The sequence below is a fragment of the Amblyraja radiata genome, chromosome 23 (assembly GCF_010909765.2).
Source record: "Amblyraja radiata isolate CabotCenter1 chromosome 23, sAmbRad1.1.pri, whole genome shotgun sequence".
In the NCBI taxonomy this organism is placed as follows: Eukaryota; Metazoa; Chordata; class Chondrichthyes; order Rajiformes; family Rajidae; genus Amblyraja; species Amblyraja radiata.
The window spans coordinates 27,332,469-27,355,135 of record NC_045978.1 but is presented as its reverse complement, the minus strand read 5'-3'; positions in this window follow the sequence as shown (position 1 = coordinate 27,355,135).

Sequence of the window (22,667 nt, the reverse complement as noted above, 5' to 3'; positions counted from 1 at the left end):
GGGGAATCTGCTGTGGTGGATGTTTATGTTAACTTTTATGTAGTTGTGTGTCTTGTTGTTTTTTTTCGTATGGCTGTATGGTAATTCGCATATCACTGTGCCTTAATTGGCACACGTGACAATAAAAGACCTTCGAAAGGTTTGAAACCTTTGATTACAGTATATTGCAGCTATATAAAACTTTGGGTAGGCCACATTTGGGGTATTATGTAGAATTTCTAGTTGCCCCATTACAGGAAGGATGTGTAGGCTTTGGACAAGGTGTGGAAGAGGTTTATCAGAATGCTGTCTGGATTAGAGGGCATGCCATAAGGGGAGTTTGGACAAACTTGGGTTGTTTTCTCTGGTGCACCGGAAGTTGAGGGGAAACCTGATAGAAATATATAAAATTATGTGAGGCACAGTGAGAACTTTTTATCCCTGGTAGGAAATGCCAAAGACTAAGAGGCATAGTTTTAAGGTCAGAGCGGGAACGCTTAAAGAAAATGTCCGGAGCAGGTTTTTTACACAGAGCATGGTGGGTGCTTTGAACGTGCTGCTAGAATTGGTGGTGGAAGCACGTATGATAGTGGCATTTAAGAGGCTTTTGGATAGAGACATGGACATGTAGGGAATGGAGGTAAATGGACCACGTACAAGCAGGGGAGATTAGTTTAACTTAGCATCGTATTCTGCACAGACATTGTGGGCTGAATGGCCTTTTCTGGTCCAGTACTGTTCTGTTCTATGTTCCACGGTTCTATTGTTTGCACTGGTTTAGCTCAGTTGAACCTTCTGTCAGTTGTGGCCTTCCATCATTCACAGTTGTCACTCTGCAATCAGCAAACTCTTTGCTTTGTCTCCACATAGACTTTACCATCAGCCTTTTCAGCTCCAACCTTTTCCTTCCCTCCACTGCTCCACTGTGGTTTCTTAAGGGTCATCAAATTTCACAAAACCACACTATCCCCTTCCTTAAAGGATGGAAGAAGATCAGACATGATTGGATATTTTACACCCATTTGAAAGAATATATGATGTAAAAGATCATGACTGATTTAGGCTGGGTAGATTGGAGGAATCTACCCACACAAGAGCATAAATCTTACATCTTGGGCAAAAGATGTAAAGGGACTTGTTGAGAAAATCTCAATGACCTGAAATACACTGGCTGAAGGGGATGTGGAAACAACATTGATCAGTGCATTCAAAGGGAACTTAATGTGTTTGAATGAGGATCATTTGCAGGGTTATAGAGAAAGAGTGGTAGAATGGGATGCATGAATATCCTCTGATAGGAGCTGACATAGACTTGTTTGAAACTGAATGGCCTCTTGTGCAATATCATTTATTGCCAGGACCTGGGGGCCTGAGCTACAGGGAGAGGTCAGGCAGGCTAAGACTTTACTTGAGGATGCAGGAGGATGAGGTGTATAAAATCATGAGGAAAAATAAATGTGGTAAGTGCATATTCCCATGGAAGGGATATCAAGAATCAGTGAGGATAGTTTTAACTCGAGTGGGAAAGATTTATTAGGAACCTCATGGACACTTTTTTCATGCAGAGGGTGCTAGGAAGATGAACAAGCTGTTAAATAAAATAGTTGAGGCAAGTCAAGTCAAGTCAAGTCAAGTTTATTTGTCACATACACATACGAGATGTGCAGTGAAATGAAAGTGGCAATGCTCGCGGACTTTTGTGCAAAAAGACAAACAACCAAACAGCCAAACAAACTATAAACACAGTCATAACACACATATTCTTTTACATAATAAATAATGGAAGGAAAAACATTCAGTAGAGTTAGTCCCTGGTGAGATAGGCGTTTACAGTCCGAATGGCCTCTGGGAAGAAACTCCTTCTCAACCTCTCCGTTCTCACCGCATGGCAACGGAGGCGTTTGCCTGACCGTAGCAGCTGGAACAGTCCATTGCAGGGGTGGAAGGGGTCTCTCATGATATTGTTGGCTCTGGAGTTGCATCTCCTGATGTATAGTTCCTGCAGGGGGGCAAGTGAAGTTCCCATAGTGCGTTCGGCCGAACGCACTACTCTCTGCAGAGCCTTCTTGTCCTTGGCAGAGCAATTCCCAAACCAGATGGTAATGTTTACAGATACAATAACAATAATTAAACACACAGTTGGACAGGTATATTAGTAGAAATTATTTTGATGTTTATGGGCCAAACATGGGCAAATAGGATTAGCTTAAATAAGGCATCTTGGTCAGCATCTTGGTTTGTGTTATATGACTCGATGACTGACTCTAATTCAATGATTCATTTTTTTCTGTTGACTAAAATGAAATAAAATTTCAGAAGTTATACCCTAGGGCATATTTAGTACTTCTAGTTATTAGTATTAAAACATGAGAAGATAAAACAACTTTTGTGGGTGATTTTGAAATCATAGATTAGTATTTTGTTAAATAGTAGGATAATGATCAATGCAAAATACTTTAACATTGCCTTGATTTGTTTCGCCCTTTTTCACGTCCAGCTTCCCAACCTCTATCTGAAGAGTTCCGATCGGAAATGTCACCATTCCATTTCTCCAGAGATGCTGCCTGACTCACTGTTACTCCAGCATTTTGTGACTATCTTTGGTATAAAACATCATCTGCAGTTCCTTCCGACATTATTTCATAGAGTCATGGAGTCATACGTGTGGAAACAGGCCCTTCAGCCCAACTTGCCCGCACCAACCAACATGTCCCATCTACACTAGTCCCACCTGCCTGTGCTTGGCCCATATCTGTCATATTTATGTACCCATCTAATTGTTTCTTAAAAGGTGCAATAGTCCCTGCCTCAATTACCTCTTCTGGCAGCTCGTTCCACACACCCACATCCTTTGATGCACATCATATAGATGCCCAGAGATTGCAACTGGTAGCATTATGTTAGAGCTTCATATGCACACAGGGTGCTGTCTAATATCCTTGGCTAAGTTAGCTCCCCCTCAATGATCCAAACAGATCAACAATATTTATTGCTTCCTTTCATTTTAAGAGCGCAAGGCAACTTTCCAGGGCTCAGAAACCTTTCTGTTGTCTTTTTGTTTAAATTCCTTTTCCCCCGCCAGACTCGCCTTCATAACAAATGCATCTTTTCATTGAGTGCGTCCCTAAAGGAAATGTTATATCCTACAAATCTTGGTGTCATATCTGGGAAAATAAAACTTCAACTTTGGCTCTAGGTTCTTCTCTGGAGAGGAGAAGGAAATTTGAGCCAAATGTATTGTGAGAGGGAGCATTAGCACTGGAGCAAAGGCAGCTGATGGGGTCAGAGACAAAGGTTTTGTAAATCAAAAGTGCAATAAGAAACAATTTAAGGGATCTCGAACTCAGTGTTGGCAGCCATAGACTTCCTTGTTCTGGTTTAACCCAAGCATTACAAGTACAGCTTGGGTCTTTGACAACGTGTACAGACTTTCTGGTGCACAGCATCTTGGCAGTGGGTTTCCTGCACATTTCAAAGACTGAACATTATCCTGTAAGAAGAAAGAATGTTTGGAAACAGATTCTAAACACATCATGGGATAGAGAATTGTTGATAGTCACATGCATTGAACAAACGCTATGATATGAACTGGTTACTCTCTTTCTTATTACCATCGAAGGTCCAAAGCATTCTGCACATTTTGCTTTAGCACTTAAAGATGAATTGGTTTAGTTTAGTTTAGAGATACAGCGTGGTAACGGGTTCTTCAGGTTCGGCCCACTGAGTCTGCTCTGACCAGCGATCCCTGCAACTAGCATTATCCTACACACACTAGGGACAATTTAACCAAGCCAATTGACCTACAAATCTGTACGTCTTTGGAGTGTGGGAGGAAACTGTTCCCAGAGGAAATCCATGCAGGTCACAGGGAGAACATACAAACTCCATGCAGATAGCACCTGTACTCAGAATCAAACCCGGGTCTCCGGCACTGTAAGACAGCAACTCCAGTGCTGCGCCACCATGCCAACCCATGTAGTGCATACTTTGTGAATTCTTATTACATCCTCTGCAATGCATCAAATATAGGGCGGCACAGTAGTATAGCTGATATAACTGCTGCCTCACAAAGCCAGAGACCCGTTCAATCCTGATATTGGGTGTTGTGTCTCCATGGAGTTTATTATCACCTCATTGTAATAAATGAATCCTTCCAACATCTACCCAGAATGGTAGCAGCAAATGTTTGTGCATTTAAGTAGGGTGGAATACTGGAAATGCAGCTACCAATTCTTGTACAGGCTCCCACAAGCAGCAGAGAGTCAGAGAATCGCATAGCACAGAAGCAGGCACGTCGGCCCAACTGGTCCATGCCGAAAAATTGCCATTCTAAGTTTGCCCCAGGTGTGACTCATATCCCTCTGAACCTTTCTTATCCCTGTATCTGTCCAAGTGTCCTCTAAATGCTGTTATAGTACTTGCATCAAAGATCTCCCCTGGCAGCTCGTTCCACATACCCACAACACTGGGAGTGCAAATGTTGTCCCCCAATGACCTATGAAATGGTTGCTCTCTTACCTTAAACCCATGCCTCCAGTTCTTGATTCCCTTTTGGGAAAAATACTGCATTCACCCTACCAATGCCTTTCATGATTTTATACATCTCTATAAGATCATCCCTCAAACTCTTGTTCCCCAAGGAATAAAGCCCTGGCCTGCCCAACCTGTGCCTATAACTCAGTACCTTGAGTCCTGGCAACATCCCCTTTGTACTTTTTTTGCTCTCTTTCAAGCTTAATAGCATCTTTTCTACAGCAGATTGACAAATACAGAATTCAATATTTCAAGTGCGGCTTCATCAACGTCTTGTACAACTGCAACATAACATCCCAACTTCTGTAGTTAATGTCCTTATTGATAAAGGCCAACACGCCAAAACTCTCTTCTTCATCCTGTAAACATTTGTCACCATTTTCAGGGAATAGTGTACTTATACTCCTTGGTCGGTCTGTTTTACAAAACACCCCAGGGCCTTACCGTTCACTGTGAAAGTCCCGCTCTCGTTTGGCTTCCCAATGTGACAATGACCAAATAATCCATTTGGTCATGTTACATGAGGGATTATTGCAGGACAGACAAAATTTATTTATATTTAAATGATTGATTTTAGCAAAAATAGTTCATAATTTCTCAAATCATAATTAAAGTTACTTAGCCTACCTGAATCAATACTAAGCATAATTCTAAATTTTGCCTTATACAGTATGTATTTTAGTTTAGTTTAGAATAGTTTAGTTTATTATTGTCACGTGTACCGAAGTGTAGTGCAAAGCTTGTGTTTGTGTTTACATGGTCAAAGAAAAGACTATACAGGATTACAATCAAGCCGTCCACAATGCACAGATAAATGATGAAGGCTACCACATTTAGTGTAAGATAAAGTCTGATAAAGTCCGATTAAAGATCTCCGGTGTGGTAATGGGCGGTCAGGAACACATCAGTGCACAGCTTTCACCTATCAAAGCCTTTTAAAAAAAATTATATTTCACTTGCACTTAGCAGTCAACAAAAGAACCAGAGGACACCCTTGTTTGTTCATCCTGGCTGTTCACTTGCTTGGTTTGATCGAACTGATGGGAGTGGGGAGAGAGTTTTAAGTTCTGTTAATTGCCTAATTAGAAAACTTGGAAAGACTTTCGCTTCAGAAAGGTTTGGAATAAAGTTGCTGAAGAATTGGATTCCTTCTCACCGTCTACTTAGCATACTGGGAGCAAGCTGGTGTCCACAGGGATTGCAAAGATTGATTGGTTCTTGACACTCTTTGAAAGTCATTTCTTGCTGCCTGGAAAACAATTGGAAGCAAAGGATGAATCCTGTTATTTATCTGTCACAGATTCTTTTTAAGTATATGTTGTGCTGTCTCTGATGGCCGTTGAATAAAAGCTTCCAGCCGTTTTATGTTCTAGCTCCTAGTTACATTATTTTGTGAATTCTAGATGTATGCATCCAGATGCACAAAAATGCTATTCTGTGCTGCTAGCATGTGGTATATGTGGAGTCTATTTTTTCAGATAACAAAATTATAATGTTTGAACAAGATGGATTGGAGTTCACATTCTTAAAGCGAGATGAATCAGTTGGTTAGTTATCCTTGGCAGCTCTGTGGAGTAAATATTTGCATGTGGACGAGAATGCCATTGTAAGAAAGACAAAATGGAGATGAGATGGAGTTGCAATTACGTAAGAGCTGCTTGCTCACACAACCTTTGGCATATAGTTTAAATGAATGAGGTCCCGGATAATACTGTCTACAATCTTTCATTTTCATAATTTGTTTCCGAGCATGATTTGCACCCATTGTACGAGGTGACTGTTGCTGTGTGAGGAATGGCTCCAGCACAGTGATCTATGGAATCTCTGCTTGGCGTACTGCCAGGATAATCAATACCTTTTTGTTATTACGGAGTGGGATGCTTCCATCTCCAGGTTTCACTTATTCAAATTGTGCCCCTCAGAGCTACTTTAGAGTCATAGAGTCTTACGACATGGAAAAAGGCCCTTCGGCCCAACTTGCCCACAGTGACCAACATGCCCCGTCTACATTAGTCTCACCTGCCTGCGTTTGGCCCATATCCTCCTAAACCTATTCTATCCATGTACCACTCTAAATGTTTCTCAAATGTTGTGATAGCATCTGCCTCCTTTCATCTAAGACATTGAGATTTCCCTAAACATGTCCCTTTGCTGAAAACATTTTCTCCATGATAGTTTGCTAATGCTGTATAAACTAAGGAACCAGGCAGGCTGAAGTTTACAAATTGCTCCCAGATTTATTTAAGCCTTGGACTGTAAAGAATAGTCTTCACCATTTTTAGCTTTGATAGTTTGTCAGGCAACCACAGTAGCAGTCTCAGTCATCCATATCCAACTATATATTGTCTCAGAATGTTCCATGTCATTCTTCCCGCTCTGTGAAGTCTAACCACATCAAATAACAATTTAGCCTCCATTGGATTTAGTCTGATTGAAATCATTTTATATCAGCTAGATCAACTTCAGCCACACTGCTTCTTTAATTAAAAACATTCCCATAAGTAGAAACACACACTCAACACTTGACCTTGTCATTTTTTAATATCTAGATCTGCTCTCTGATCTCTCTTTCTCTCTTTCTCATTTTCTATCTTTCTTATTCTCTTTCTCTCAGTCCTGCCTGATCTCTCATGTGTTTGGTTTATTTGTCTACTTTGGTGCACGTGCGTGCGTGCGTGTGTGTGTCTGTCTGTGTGTGTGTGTGTGTGTGTGAGTTTGTGTTTCTGTATGTGAATGTATATGTGTTTGTGTAAGCATGTGCAGTTTTATTCTATATGTGAATTTACATGTGTAAGTGTGTGCATGTCTGTTTCTGTATGTGATTATGCACTTGTTTGCGTGTGTCTATATCTGTGTGTTTGTGTGCGTGTGTCTGTTTCTGTGTGTGTGATTGTGTGTTTGTGTGGGTGTGTGCGTGTCTGTTTGTGAGGCAGAAATCTCACTCCTGTTGCCACCTTCGAGTCTCCACTCTGCTCCTCCTATCCCTCGTGGTTTGCAGTCTACTGTGATGAACTCTGACGCTGCCTTCAGTGTAAAACAACACCTCAAGGGCACAGGTTTATTGGAAAATGATAACGCACTGAGATTGACGCCCACTTGAGAAGAAGGTATGAAAATCTTCAGAACTGAAGGACAAGAAGAATGTCTTACCCATTATTCAGATCAGGGTTCCAAACCATGCATCGCTTCAGGGCAAATAGTTATGAACTGTATTCCAGAATATCTGAGGAAAAGCATTGGAAGTAGTCACCCCATACACTTGTATTTTTGATTTGATAGAAAGAAACAGACCCTTCAGCCCTTTGAGTCCACACTACCCGTTGATCACCTGTTCACATTAGTTCTACACTATCCCACTTTTGCATCCACTCCCTACACATTTGGGGCAAATTACAGAGGCCTTTCAATCTACAAACCTGAACATCTTTGGGATGTGAAAGGAAACTGGAGCACCTGGAGGAAACCCATGTGATCACAGGGAGAACGTGCAAATCCACACAGATAGTACCTGAGGTCAGGATCGAACCTAGATCTCTGGCGGGATGAGGCAATAGCTCTACCAGCTGTGCCACATTGCCGCCCCTGATTTCTGGGTACCATATAAAAATAAGCAGATTTAGAAAACTTAAAATACTGGCCATTATTTGGTTAACTCAATCTGATTGATTAAACGTTTAAAACTTCAAAAGTACAAAAATAATTCCTTGGTATTTTACTACTTAAACGAATGGTTTATGTTGTAATTTTTCAAAGCTGTTTTTTAGCCTTTGTGATGATGTGTTTACATTAAATGGTGCACAAAATCAAATATTTTGCCACTTCTGTTGGTGAAATGTAGGCAATAGTTTATGTTCATAAGTTCGTAAATTATCGGAGCGGAATTAGGCCATTCGGCCCATTATCTCTACTCCGCCATTCAATCATGGCGGATCTATTTTTCCCCTCTCAATCCCATTCTCCTACCTTTGTTAAGCGATCTCAACTCAGAAAAAGATAAAGAAAAGAGGAGACGCAAGGAACTGCAGGTGCTGGAATCTTGAGCAAATAGCAATGTACTGGAGGAACTCAACGGGCAAGGAGCATCTGTGGAGGGAATGGACAGGGGACGATTCAGATTGGGACCCTTCTTCAGTCTGCCTGACCTCCAGCACTTTGTGATTTGCTCAAAATTAAGAAAAGATTGACTGAACTCTCAAATAATTTTCCGGCATTACAGATCAAGAGCATCATTGGCAGTTGAAGACAACAACAAATAGCCATGATCAAGAGGACTACTTTGTGTATTCCAAATCAGTCATGTTAATCCAGAGGAAGGATGTGATAATGATCAGTAAACTAATTAGGTGGAGAGTTGTTATAGGAAATAAACAAAACCAGTGGCTAACTGCCAGTGCTGTGAATTAGAATACCGATAAATAGCTCCCCTGGCAAACCTTGTGACCACCACCATTTAGAAACACAAAAAAGTAGGTTCACGGGAACAAACTCCATACAAACTCTGTACAGACAGCACCCGTAGTCAGGTTTGAACCTGGGTCTCTGGCGAGGTAAGGCAGCAACTCTACTGTTGTGCCACTATGCTGCCCCCTAGCATTGCCAGCAACTTCTTCATCCATTGTGCATGATGCAACTGACAATAATTTTAGGGGTGTTTTAACCACATGGACCATTATCATAAGGTCATAAATCATAAGTGGTAGCAGTAGAATTAGTCCATTCAGCCGATCAAGTCTACTCCGCCATTCAATCATGGCTGATCTAACTCTCCCTCCTAACCCCATTCTCCTGCCTTCTCCCCATAACCTCTGACATCTGTACTATTCAAAAATCTATCTCTCTCTGCCTTTAAAATATCCTCTGGCTTGGCCTCTACAGCCGTCTGTGGCAAAGAATTCCACAGATTCACCACCCTCTGACTAAAGACATTTTCCTCATCTCCTTCCTATAAGAACGTCCTTTAACTCTAAGGCTACGGCCTCTAGTCTTAGACTCTTCCACTAGTAGAAACATCCTCTCCACATCCACTCTATCCAAGCCTTTCACTATTCTGTATGATTCAATGAGGTCCCCCCACATTCTTCTAAACTCATTGTCATTTAGCCAGGCAGATCATCAACACTGTTAGCAGGGCAATTAAAGACAGGCATTAATGATGGAGCTGTTTACATTCATGAGAATCTAAAGAAAGAGTGTGATGTGGAGAGGTGATGAGTTCCATGGAGCAAGCGCAGGCAGAACCAATGGGCCTACCAGGGCCGTCCTGTTGTGAAATGTGGGTAAAAAATGGAGGAGTGGGTAGGAAATGTGGAGTTGGTGATTGTTGAGGGGAGGCTGTGGAGGGGAGATTGTTGAAAATGACAGGATCCAAGATAGTTTGGGAGACCAATTTATGCACAGTCCCAACTGCAGATTACAAGAAATCAACTAATTAAACAAGATCAGCATTCAATAATTTCTATCCAGGTACAGATTCTCCCTTCATCTCAAAATCTCGGACTTTGTTCTAAGATATGATGTACATGCAAACTTTCTACCTCTTGCCTTTTTATGCTGATATTAACAAAGGTCCATGTCACATCCTTCACACATTGTTCACAGAGTGCCGTTTAATGAGTCAGGATTGTAAAACTAGTAAATGCACAAGCCAAAGACTTGCTCATGAGTAGCCACTGAAGTTCTACAATGTCTTCAATCGTGACTGAACTTTTAAGAGCAGCATTTCTTGCTTTTTTGTACTTTTCGACAAGGGAAGCTGACACACAGGAACATCACCACTGACAAATCACACATCTCTCTCTGCTCCTCCAACTGTACTGCATCAAACGGCTGCAACCTTGCAAGTACATTCAACCCAACCACAGTGGCACAGTGGTGCAGTGGTAGTGTTGCTGCCTTACAGTGCCACAGACCTGGGTTCGATCCTGAATACAGGCACTGTCTGTACGGAGTTAGTATGTTCTCCCCGTGACCACGTCGGTTTTCTCCCGGTGCTACGGTTTCCATCCACGTTTCAAAGACGTAGGTTAATTTGCTTTGGCAGGTTGTAAAACTGTTCCTAGCGTGTAGGATAGTCAGGGCCGGATTTAGATGAAGAGAGGCCCTAAGCTGTTCCACTTGTGAGGCCCCTCCCAATCCCCCAACCCCCACGACTAGAGGAAGATGGTCCACCAGATTGACACCGATTTGCAGCTGAGCGTGGCCAATGAGATAAGGGGCTGGAAAGCTGTGTATATTTATTTATTTATTTATTGCCAGTGTTAGTGTCGAGTTATTGGTTTAAAACACTATTATTCTGAAATGGAGGGCAAGGAAAATGACTGAAGGGTTGTTTAGAGACTGCAGTGCATTGTGACAGCATATGCAAGAAAGGCCTATGACAGTGTCAAAAATATTATAGACCTTGCAGGGCTCTCACTTCATTTTTTTTCTCTGTTGTCAGCCGGGCAACCTTGGCAGCTTTTTACGTTACCAAATGACAGTTTAGGTGGTCATTTAAGACGGCTTGCATGACGCCTGCGATAATGTGCTCGGACGAAGTGCGTAGTTACCAGTCGTAATTATGCTCAATGAAGCATTCACATATTTTTTCTGCTTCAAATAAAGTCACAAACTAAACATATTCGCCAATCAAGACATGATATATTCCGCAATGACATGCAGCAAAATTACAATACAGTATCTCAACTCTTTTTACACATTGCAATGAATGCAATTTCTATTATTTCTTTCCACTTCCAAACAAAAATGTGGTTGGATTATTCAGCGTATGATCTACCTCAGTGAGACCAATCGCAGGCTTGGCGATCACTCCGCACAACACCTCCACTCAGTTCGCAATAACCAACCTGATCTCCCGGTGGCTCATCACTTTAACTCCCCTTCCTACACACACGATACTATACGATAGAACTTTATTAATCCCAGGAGGGAAATTGTGTGTGTGTGTGTGTGTGTGTGTGTGCGTGTGTGTGTGTATGCGTGTGTGTGTGTGTGTGTGTGTGTGGGTGTGTGTGTGTGTGTGTGTGTGTGTGTGTGTGTGTGTGTACGTGTGGGTATATATATTATATACACACACACACATATATATATAGTTATATATTTATATATAAATATACATAGTTTTGTATTCTCGTTTATAACATTGTTTACAGAGTACTATGTTTACATGTTCTGTTGTGCTGCTGGAAGTAAGGATTTCATTGTTCTAACTGTGACGTGAGAGAATAAAACACTCTTGACTTTTGATTTACTCCGCTAATGTGTGGGATAGAACTAGTGTACGGGTGATCGGTGGTTGCCGTGGACTCGGTGGGCTGAAGGGCCTGTTTCCATGCTGTATCTTTAAATTAAACTAAAAACACTAAAATCAGAGGGAGTCTGAAGAAGGGTCTCTATCCGAAATGTCACCCAATTTCTTCTAGCCAGAGTTGCTGGCTGCTCCATGGAGTTCCCCCGCACAATTAAAGCATGGAATGGGCTTCACCCTACCATAGTTACCCAACCAGACGCAACAAAAGTTAAGGTACCTCTTTTTTCCCCAAGAACCCTTTTTTGCTTAAGTCCCTCAAGAGTCAAGAGAGTTTTATTGTCATGTGTCCCAGATAGGACAATGAAATTCTTGTTTGCTGCAGCACAACAGAATATGTAAACATAATACAGAACAGGAGATAAAAGTTCAGTGTGTCTATATATCATCAACCATATATATATATATATATATATATATATACTAGACCAAGTGCAGACCCGTTGGGTCTGTTCCCCCAACGTGCGGTTGTGGGGGGGAGGCGGCATGCAGCGTCACGCACACTAACTATCCCCCCCCCCCGCACTCACGCTAATTACCCTCCTTGATATTATATTAATATTATTAATTTGCTCCTTTTACCCCATAAACACCCTATCTACTGACGCATTGCCCCCAACTTGCAGTCACACCTAGAGAGGGTGGCGGGGGGGGGGGGGGGGTGGGGCGGGGGTAGAGAGTGAGGGCAGAGAGAGAAGGGGAAGAGACAGAGAGAGAGACAGAGACACAGAGAGAGGGGCAAGATGGAGAGGGGGTGGAGAAAGAGAGGGTGAGAGTGAGGGGGAGTGAAAGGGGGAGCTGAGAGGGGGGTGAGGGGGAGAGGTGGGGAGCAGGGAGGGGGGAGGGTGGAGGGAAGAGGGTAGGGGGTGTGGAGGGGAGGGGGTTTAGGGGAGGGAGGGAGGGTGGGGGAGGGGATGGAGGGGAGGAGGGGAGAGAGAGAGAGGGGGGAGAGGGGGGGAGAGGGGGAGACGGGGAGAGGAGAGGAGAGGGGAGAGAGAGAGGGGGGGAGAGGAGAGGGGGGAGAGGAGAGGAGAGGGGGGGAGGAGAGGGGGGGGAGAGGAGAGGGGGGAGCAGAGGGGGGGAGGAGAGGGGGGGAGAGGAGGGGTGAGGTGGGGAGAGGAGGGGAGGAGAGGAGAGGGGGAGACGAAAGGGGAGGGGGGGAGAGGAAAGGGGAGGGGGGGAGAGGAGGGGGGGGGGGGGGGAGAGGGAGAGGGGGAGGGGAGAGGGGGGGGGGAGGGGAAAGGGGGGGGGAGAGGAAAGGGGGATAACCTAAAAAAAAAAATTAGAACCAAAAAAGACACATTCTGCAAGCATTGTAGAATCAAAAGAGACACCTTTTGCAAATATTTTAGAACCAATAGACACTTTTTGTAAACATTTTAGAACCAATAGACACATTCTGCAAGCGTTTTAGAACCACTAAGGACACTTACATTTAAGTAGACATGTGTTCAGTGTTATTCGCAGCTCAGAGAAACGTGACCCTCTGCCTTCCTCCATCTTGAAGAGATTGTGAGGCACACCACTTCCTGGTTTTATAGTCCCTCCCCCCTGCTGCCAGCAGGGGCAGCAGAGAGAATGGGTAATTTTGTAAAAACATTAATATCTCTGTCATTTTTCATCGACAGGAAAAATCCTCGGCACACATACGGCGGAGGGAGGCTCTGAGCAAGGTGGCCAAAAATGACGGCCGTAGGTGGTGGCATTCTCTCGGAAATCGCAGCACAGATGGCCAAAACCGGTCAAGAACAGACTTTTAGTAATATAGATATATATATATATATATACACAATAAATAAACTGATAAAATGCTGTTATTGTTCAGCCCTCCACCACCTCCAATTCCATTTAGAATATTTATGGAGGACCAGGGAATCAAGGGAATTACTCCAGATCCAGGGTCAGGGAGTGATTCTGCATTGGTTTTCAGCGGTCGCGGTGACCGGACAGCAATGGTGGCCAGATCTCCCACAATTCAAAGCGAGGGAGAAAGTTCCCAGCACCGACCAGTTGCTGTGGCAGTGTGCAGGTGGGGGAATGTGCTGGCCATAGCAGTGCGCATGTGCAAGGCGGCCTGCCGTGCCGGCGGATGAGGAGCGAGCGGAGTGCGGAGCCCGGCGGCCCGGACACGGATACGGATGGCGGGCGGAAACGGAGAGTGACAGAGAGAGAGAGAGAGAGAGAGAGAGAGATAGAGAGGGGGACCCGCCCAGAGTTGAACGGCAGGTGTCCTGCCTTGGCCGGAGGCCGCCTAGGTTTCGAGGCCCTAGGCTTCAGCCTATGAAGCCTACTGGTAAATCTGGCTCTGCGAGCCCCTCTAGATCTCGAGGCCCTAAGCTCAAGCTTGTCAAACTTATATGTAAATCCGGCCCTGAGGATAGTGTGAGGGTAAGGGGTGATCACCGCTCGGTCATGTGTACATGCTGTATCTCTCAAAACTAAACTCTCTAAACTCTGCTGTAGTTCATGAAGTTGCCTACCACCAATTAAAAAAGCCAATCTATTACCTGCACGCTTTGTCTTGCCTCACATCCCTCACATATCCATGACCCCCCGCCTCCCACAATCACCATCCCGACCCAAAACGTCACCAATCCATGCTCTCCAGAGATGATGCCTGACCCTCTGTTACTCCAGCACTATGTCAATAGACAACAGACAATAGACAATAGACAATAGGTGCAGGAGTAGACCATTCGGCCCTTCGAGCCATTCAATGTGATTATGGCTGATCATCCCCAATCAGTACCCCATTCCTGCCTTCTCCCCATATCTCCTGATTCTGCTATTTTTAAGTGCTCTAATGAAAGCATCCAGAGAACCCGCCTGCACCGCCCTCTGAGGCAGAGAATTCCACACTCACCACTCTCTGTGAGAAAAAGCGTTTCCTCGTCTCCGTTCTCCGAGGACTTTTCCTCGTCCTCTTCATCCAATTACATCCACATCTCGTGAATGAATAAAAATGAGTGAGTGAGTGAATGAATAAAAACATGAGAAAACTTTCAAACAAATTTGAGACCTATAAAAATATTTTTCTAATCTGTAAGTGATTATATCTAATGCTCAACAAAATCAGGATTTAAATGTAATTTAAAAATAGTGAAGGTACTTTTTTTTATAACATTGTGATTACACTTACTCACTGAACTGTCGTCCATGTCTGCTAATGGCTTCCTTAAAATCTTTATTTTGAAATCTTGGGCTTTGTTCAAGGATTTGATTTTAACCCATTTTTCCCTCCATCAGAAGTGCTGGAATGTTTCCAACCACATCTGTGCATTTCGAGAGTGTGCAATTTGCAGAGTTTCTCTTCGAGTTTTCTGTATGTTCCAAGTTGGCCTGTATCAGTAGGTTTCCTAAAGCTTACATCTGTCCTCGGCCGCTAATGATTTGTGACCCTTGTTTTCTTTCTGAAAAACCTTTGAAAGAAACTGGAAGTGGAATTCTCACAGGTAGGTTTCCACCAAGCCTTAGATTTAAGCCATATCAGTTGTCTTTTTCTCCTGACAGATGGACAGGTAAAAGTTATGATCAGCACTTTTGATGTGAGAAGATAGAAGGCAAAAGGTTTGATCGCAAAGAACATTTCTCTCTTTCTCACACAGAGCTTGAAGCAAACTTTATTTTATCCAAGGAATATAAACCCAGATGAGAATGAGTTATTTGATTCTTTTCAGACTGCTATCCACATCATCTTCCTTTAAATTTCTCCCCAAGGATTCTTTCTGTTGTGCAACAGAAATATTAGACAGGAACAAACTTTCAGAATAGTCAATGTTTCCTCAAAATAGGCCCCTCTCCTCCCCAAATATCACCCAACTTTAAGTCAATAGAATTGCGGCCTTTCAGCGCCAAAGACTCGGGTTAGATCCTGACTCTGGATGCTGTCTGTACAGAGTTTGTACGTTCTCCCAGTGACCTGCGTGGGTTTTCCCCGGGTGCTCCGGTTTCCTCCTACACTCCAAAGACGTACAGATTTGTTGGTTAATTGGTCTTGGTAAAATTGAAAATTGTCCCTAGTGTGTAGGGCAGTACTAATGTGAGGGGATTGCTGGTCGGTGCAGCATCGGTGGGCCGAAGGGCCTGTTTCCGCACTGTATCTCTAAACTAATCTAAAATAAATATCAGGTGGGTAATTTAGAGAGTGAGGTTCCTTAGATAGCTTTGTATTCCATGAATAGGTATTTGCATCTGAAATTAAAAAGGATCTGTGTGTATGTGTGTGTGTGTGTGTGTGTGTGTGTGTGTGTGTGTGTGTGTGTGTGTGTGTGTGTGTGTGTATGTGTGTGTGCGTGTATGTGTGTGTACGTGTGTGTGTGTGTGTGTGTGTGTGTGTGTGTGTGTGTGTACGTGTGTGTGTGTGTGTGTGTACGTGTGTCTGTGTGTGTACGTGTGTGTGTGTGTACGTGTGTGCGTGTATGTGTGTGTACGTGTGTGTACGTGTGCGTGTGTGTGCGTGTGCATGTGTGTGTGTGTGTGCATGTGGACGTGCATGTGTACATGTGCATATAAGGGACATTCTTTTAACGCCGTCCATTTTGATCCAATAACTTACATTTGTAATTATCTAAAGTCTAGAATTTTGTTCTTATTTATTCACCGATTGTGGATGTCACCAGCAATGCCATTGTTAATTGTCCATTTTGTTTGTCCCCAAATTGAAGGGTCAGTTAAGAGTCACCAACATCGGTAAGTCCACATTGACACAGAGGTCAGTTTGTGTGTGGCCAGTAGATGTCCTTGGGATCACAGTATGGAAATAATGTGTGTCCATTCTTTGCATAAATCAATGCAGACTGCCGGCTTTAGATAATTTCTGCATGCCAACTGCTCTGCATTAATTGCACATAAGTGATAATGGAGTGCCCTAGGCTGCTTAAATGTAATTTGTGGCACTTAAAGGGGAAGTATGTTAAGACTGCAAAATAGGATGACAGGTTTTGAAAATGGGGAATCTGGGCTATGATACTTTGAGGAATGGCTCTACATTCGAAGGAATGAGCACCAAGGGTTCCTGACAAGACTGGTTGGAAAGATCGAGGGACAGACTGTATCATACAGTTCAACACAATGTGAATCAGCTTTACAAACTATTCACTGGTGCTATTTAAAGGGATCATGACCTATTCAGAGGTGGATTTTATTTTATTTGATACGATACGATAGAACTTTATTTATCCTAGGAGGGAAATTGATCTGCCAACAGTCATCAAACACAAAATACATGAAGCATGAAATAAAAGTAACGTGTAGAAAGGATTGGGATGTACAAAGATTGGGGAGGGGATGGGAAAGGGGAGTCAGAAGGGGGAGGAGTTGTGTGTGCCTAAGTTTACCTTGTAGGAAGGAACTGCTGGTTTAAACTGAAGATAGACATTAAAAGCTGGAGTAACTCAGCGGGTCAGACAGCATCTCTGCAGAAAAGGATTAGATGACGTTCTGAAGAAGGGTCTCGACCCGAAACGTCACCCATTCGACCCGCTGAGTTACTCCAGCTTTTTGTGTCTCTCTAAAGTTTACCTTGATTGACTTTAGACTTTGGACACACGGCACGGAAACAGGTACTTCGGCCCACTGTGTCCGCGCCGACCAGTGTTCACCCCATACACAGGCGCCATCCTACACACTGGGGACAATTTACAATGTTTTAACAAAGCCAATTAACCTACAAACCTGCATGGCTTTGGAGTGTGGCAGGAAACCGAAGCACCTGGAGAAAACCCACGGGGTTACTGGGAGAACGTACAAATTACGTACAGACAGCATCCGTAGTCAGGATAAAACCCGGATCTCTGGCGCTGTAAGGCAGCACCTCTACTGCTGTGCCACTGTGCCACCCCAATTTGTGTTGATGTGCTCACTCTATTTTAAGACGTTGCTTTCAGAGCTCAGTGTCTTGTTTGGAGTTTCACTCAAAAGCGAATGTTTTGGAGTCCAATTTACCTCTAAGATGCCCTATTCTGGATCGAAATCTCAGGGCCTCAGATACACTTCTAGGGTGTTTGTTTTGGCCTTCTATATCATCTTATCTAATCCAAGATTATGATCTGTGAAATTCCAAATCCTTGAAACCTCACTTTCAGACAAAAATGGGACAAAACATGAGTCAAAACATATTTCTGGTCCGACCTTTTCCACATCACTGGGATGACGGTACAAGGTCATTTCAATATTTACAAATATTTCCACTATTAGATCATCTGCAACTTGCCAGAAACTCATATCTCACAGTATTCGAATGTACAAAAATTATTTGAATTCTATGTTTCTCCATGAAAAATAATTGAATGTTGGTGGCATTTAAAAGACTTTTGGATAGGCATCTGGATATGCAGGGAATGGAAGGATATGGGTTATGTGAAGGTAGATAAGTGATGGTCTTGGCATCATGTTTGGCATAGACATTGTGGGCCGAAGAGCCTGTCCTTGTGCTGTACTGTTCTATGTTCCAGGTAATCTGCCTTGAGACCCAGGCTATGTTTTACAATCGAACTAAAGGACTGGGCTCCTGGTAACTAATTTCACCAATATAACTAATTATATAATGATGAGCCAATTCTCCCTTTTACAATAGACACAAAATGCTGGAGTAACTCAGACGTCTTCAGCCTGAAGAAGGGTCTCGACCTAAAACATCACTCATTCCTTGTCTCCAGAGATGCTGCCTGACCCACTGAGTTACTGGGTTTTGTGTCTATCTTCGATTTAAACCAGCATCAGCAGATCTTTCCTGCACACTCCCTTTTATAATCTTTTGGTGCAGGATAACTGATTAACACTGATTCTTTTCATAAACCTGTTTAATAAACTATTTCCTTTCAAGTGGCTTTACACATCCAGGTATTAAAGTGTGATTCAAATATTTATGCATTAGCACTTGATTCAATGTGATTCTTAAGACTTAAACATTAAAATGTGAGTCATGTTTTTATACATTTATGAGTCATGGCTTTACACAATAGGGTGTGATGTATGGTTTTACACCAGAGTGTGATTTATCATTTTATATATCAAAGTATGATTTCATCACTCGTGATACATATTAGGATGTGATGCATAGTTTTACATTTTGAAGTAGTTTTAGTTAATCAGTTTCTACTGGTTCAGTGGCCATTCGATGAATTAAAGGAGCCTATGTGTAATATATGTATTTCTCAAGTTACTACATCATCCCTGATGCTGTTCATTATTAAATGCACATTTCTGAGTTGCATTTGAAGTACATTTAGCAACATATAATTGATTAGCGTATTTTTGTTGCTCTATTACTAACGCCATCACTTGTTAATTGCCATTTAATGTTGTAAGGAAATACAATATGAACAGTCCTTACTTATGGATTTAAACAACTTTGTGAGGTAATAATGAACAAATTAATGGATTTACAGGAAATGCCTATCATTCGCAAATTTATTGCACATATTCAGGCCAATATGCACGGCACAGTTGCTGATCATAGGTTTCAACCTGCACACTGAAAATAATGTATGTTTCAAGTCTGGAATGGTACCAACTAAAACTTTGCAGCTTGGCAGAACAGACAATTTATACTGTTCTTGATGTTTGGCCAACCTATTCATTAGATCATGGCATCAAAGGGTTATCTGGAGCAAAGGTTTCTTCCACCCAGTGACAGGTTTATGCTCTAGATTCCATTAAACCACAATTATCTGCAGTGCCTTGGGTACCTTTACACTTGGCTAATGGTGAACCAATTCAGTTGTAGGAGGAATTGCCATTACTCCGAACTTAGACCAGGTGGCATATCATTGTACGAGTACACCAACTTGCCAAGAGACGACAGTGTTTAATTGGCATATATACCGGCAATGCAACAATGAAATTCTTACTTGCTGCAGCTTTGGAGGCCTATTAACACGACAACCCACAAGTAAATAGACAATAATCAATAATACAATAAAGTATTTAAGAAGGAACTGCAGATGCTGGAAAATCGAAGGTAGACAAAAGTGCTGGAAAAACTCAGTGGGTGCAGCAGCATCTATGGAGCGAAGGAAATAGGCAACGTTCGGGCCGAAACCCTTCTTCAGACTGAAACTTTGCCTATTTCCTTCGCTCCATAGATGCTGCTGCACACGCTGAGTTTCTCCAGCACTTTTGTCTACCCTAATGCAATAAAGTAATCATGTGTAAAAAGAAACTGGAGATGCTAGTTACTATCTTTTACACCAAAGATAGACACAAAATGCTGGAGTAACTCAGCAGGTCAGGCAGCATCTCTGGAGAAAAGGAATAGGTGACGTTTCGGGTTGAGACCATCAGATTCTGATAATCTGGTAATAATCAGTAATGGACATTTCAGGAGATATTTAAGATCCAAACACAGTCACGTTTAGGTTAGCTCAGGTAACGATGGTAGATCTTGTCTTCTGAATAACGTTAGTGAACCAGCTAAGCTTTTATGATAATCCTGTATGTTTAAGGTCATCATTTTAAAATTCCAGATGATAAACTGAATATAATTTGTGGGATTCAACTCAGGTTTTGGGATGGTTACTCATAGTCAATGACTGTGCCACCACCATGCTAGAAATTCTTCATAAAGAACCAATTTTAATTTCACTTTTGAGATACCAGTGATACTGATAAGGATGGATTTATGCCCATCTCCAGTTCTCTTGAAGATGTGGTGCTGATGCTTGAGCAAAGTGGATGTTTCACAGCCATTATTCCCAGTTTCTCCATCAGTTTTGCAATAACCAAATATGTATAAAGAACACACATGGGCAACTGGTTTTGCAGGTCACCTTGACGTTCAAGACTTCCAAAGCCTTTAGGGTCTTCTGAAACCAGTTACTTAATTCAGATTCACACTATTGGTAAAAAAAAATAGTAACCCAATGCATTGACTCACTCCTTGGAATGCCGAGAGGGCCGCACGGTGGAGCAGCGGTAGAGTTGCTGCCTTACAGCGCCAGAGACCCGGGTTCAATCCCGACTACGGGTGCTGTCTGTGCCGAGTTTGAACTTTCTCCCCACATCTAGATGGCGGATGTGCAGGAGTGGGCGCCGTCTGTGTATGGCAGCCTGCCCGCAGTCCGTCTCTTCACCTTTTTATAATTTTAAGTCCTGTAAAAAAAAAATGTTAGTCAGTTAGTTTGGAGATCTTTTATGTGGTGGGTGGGGGGGGGGGGGGAGGGGGAAACTTTAATTCTTAGTCCCCTACCTGGTCGGAGAGGCAGCATCCCTCCAAGCTGCTTCTTCGCCTCGTCCTCGCGGCCTACCATCGAAAATGGAGCGGCGTTTCCTGTCGGGACCGGCCGGGACTACAGCTTCGGCGGCGGTGGCGGCGCAGCGCTGGGATACCAGCGGGGAGCGGGCAATGCCTTGCCGGGTCGTCGTGCGGTAAGCTCCGGAGCGCTGTGGCCGCCGACTCCCAACATCGCGGAGCTGGGGCTGTCCGGGCGTCCGGCCGCGGGCGGCGCTGGATTTGGAGCGCCGCGGAGCCTGGGATCGAGTTCGCCGGGGTCGGAGCTCCAACCGGCGCGGCCTGAGGGCTACAAGTGCCCGGGTCTCCAGTCTCCGGGAAGGAGGCAGCCGCTCCAGACTTTTCCAAGCTGCTGAGGAATTGTTTCACCCGATGCTGGAGTTCCATCTTCACGGCAAGAGGGCCCTGAAAACATCGGACTGGCTGCAAGGCCACAAATGGGCCCCGACCTCGGGTGTTTCATAGAGGAAGAGGACTTAACATTCTGGTGCCTTTCCCCACAGTGAAATGTTTTGATTCTGCTGTGGGGGGACGTTTGTGTTCAACTCTATAATGTGTTGTGTCCATTTTCTTTATTTGTTAACCTTTTTCCATGGTATGCAAACTTATTTTCTATTTTATGTAAAGCACTTTGGTGTCAATGCGAGTTGACTTAAAATGTGCTATATAAATAAAACTTACTTACTTACTTACACCTGACCTGCGTGGGTTTTCCCTGGGAGTACTGGTCTCCTCCCACACTCCAATGGTTTGTAGGCTAATTGGTTTGGTATAATTGTAAATTTCTGTTAACTGCCTTTCAGCCAGATGTAAAATAGACAGAATCATTTGGGAGGTCTCCAATGGCCCCAACTCGTCCTTCTTTATGCGTGTATATTGTCACATTGCTATCTCTTCTGCAGGAATATATATGTTGTCCTGTTACAGACTGTGCCATTTAGAATATAATCATGGAATCATTGACCATATGTGGTATAGTATTTGCTTTGTATTGTGAATAGTTTATCATTATGACATGTATTAAGATATAGTTAAACATTGTTTTGCATGCTATGCTGCCAGACCATACCATACATAGAGTCATAGAACGTCATACAGTCATACACTGTGGAAACAAACCCTTCGGCACAACTTGCCCACAACATGTCCCATTTACTCTAGTCCCATGGATAGTGCGTAGGAAGGAACTGAAGATGCTGGTTTAAACCGAAGATAGGCTTTGATTTGGCCCATATCCCTCAAAACCTATCCTATCCATGCTCCTAAGATAGACATAAAAAGCTCGAGTAACTCAGTGGGCCAGGCAGCATCTCTGGAGAGAAGGGATGGGGTGATTTCGGGTTGAGACCCTTCTTCAGACTGGACCCAGTAAAAATGATCACAAAACTGTCAGATTTTGTTAAAAACGTATAAAAGGGTCACGACCCGAAATGTCACCCATTCCTTCTCTCCGGAGATGCTGTCTGTCCCGCTGAGTTACTCCAGCTTTTTGTGCTTATCTTCGGTTTCAACCAGCATCTGAAGTTCCTTCCTACACACTATTCATGTACCTGTTTAATTGTTTCTTAAACATTGCGATAATAACGAGTGCAGTAACAAGTAACATGAGTGCAATTATAC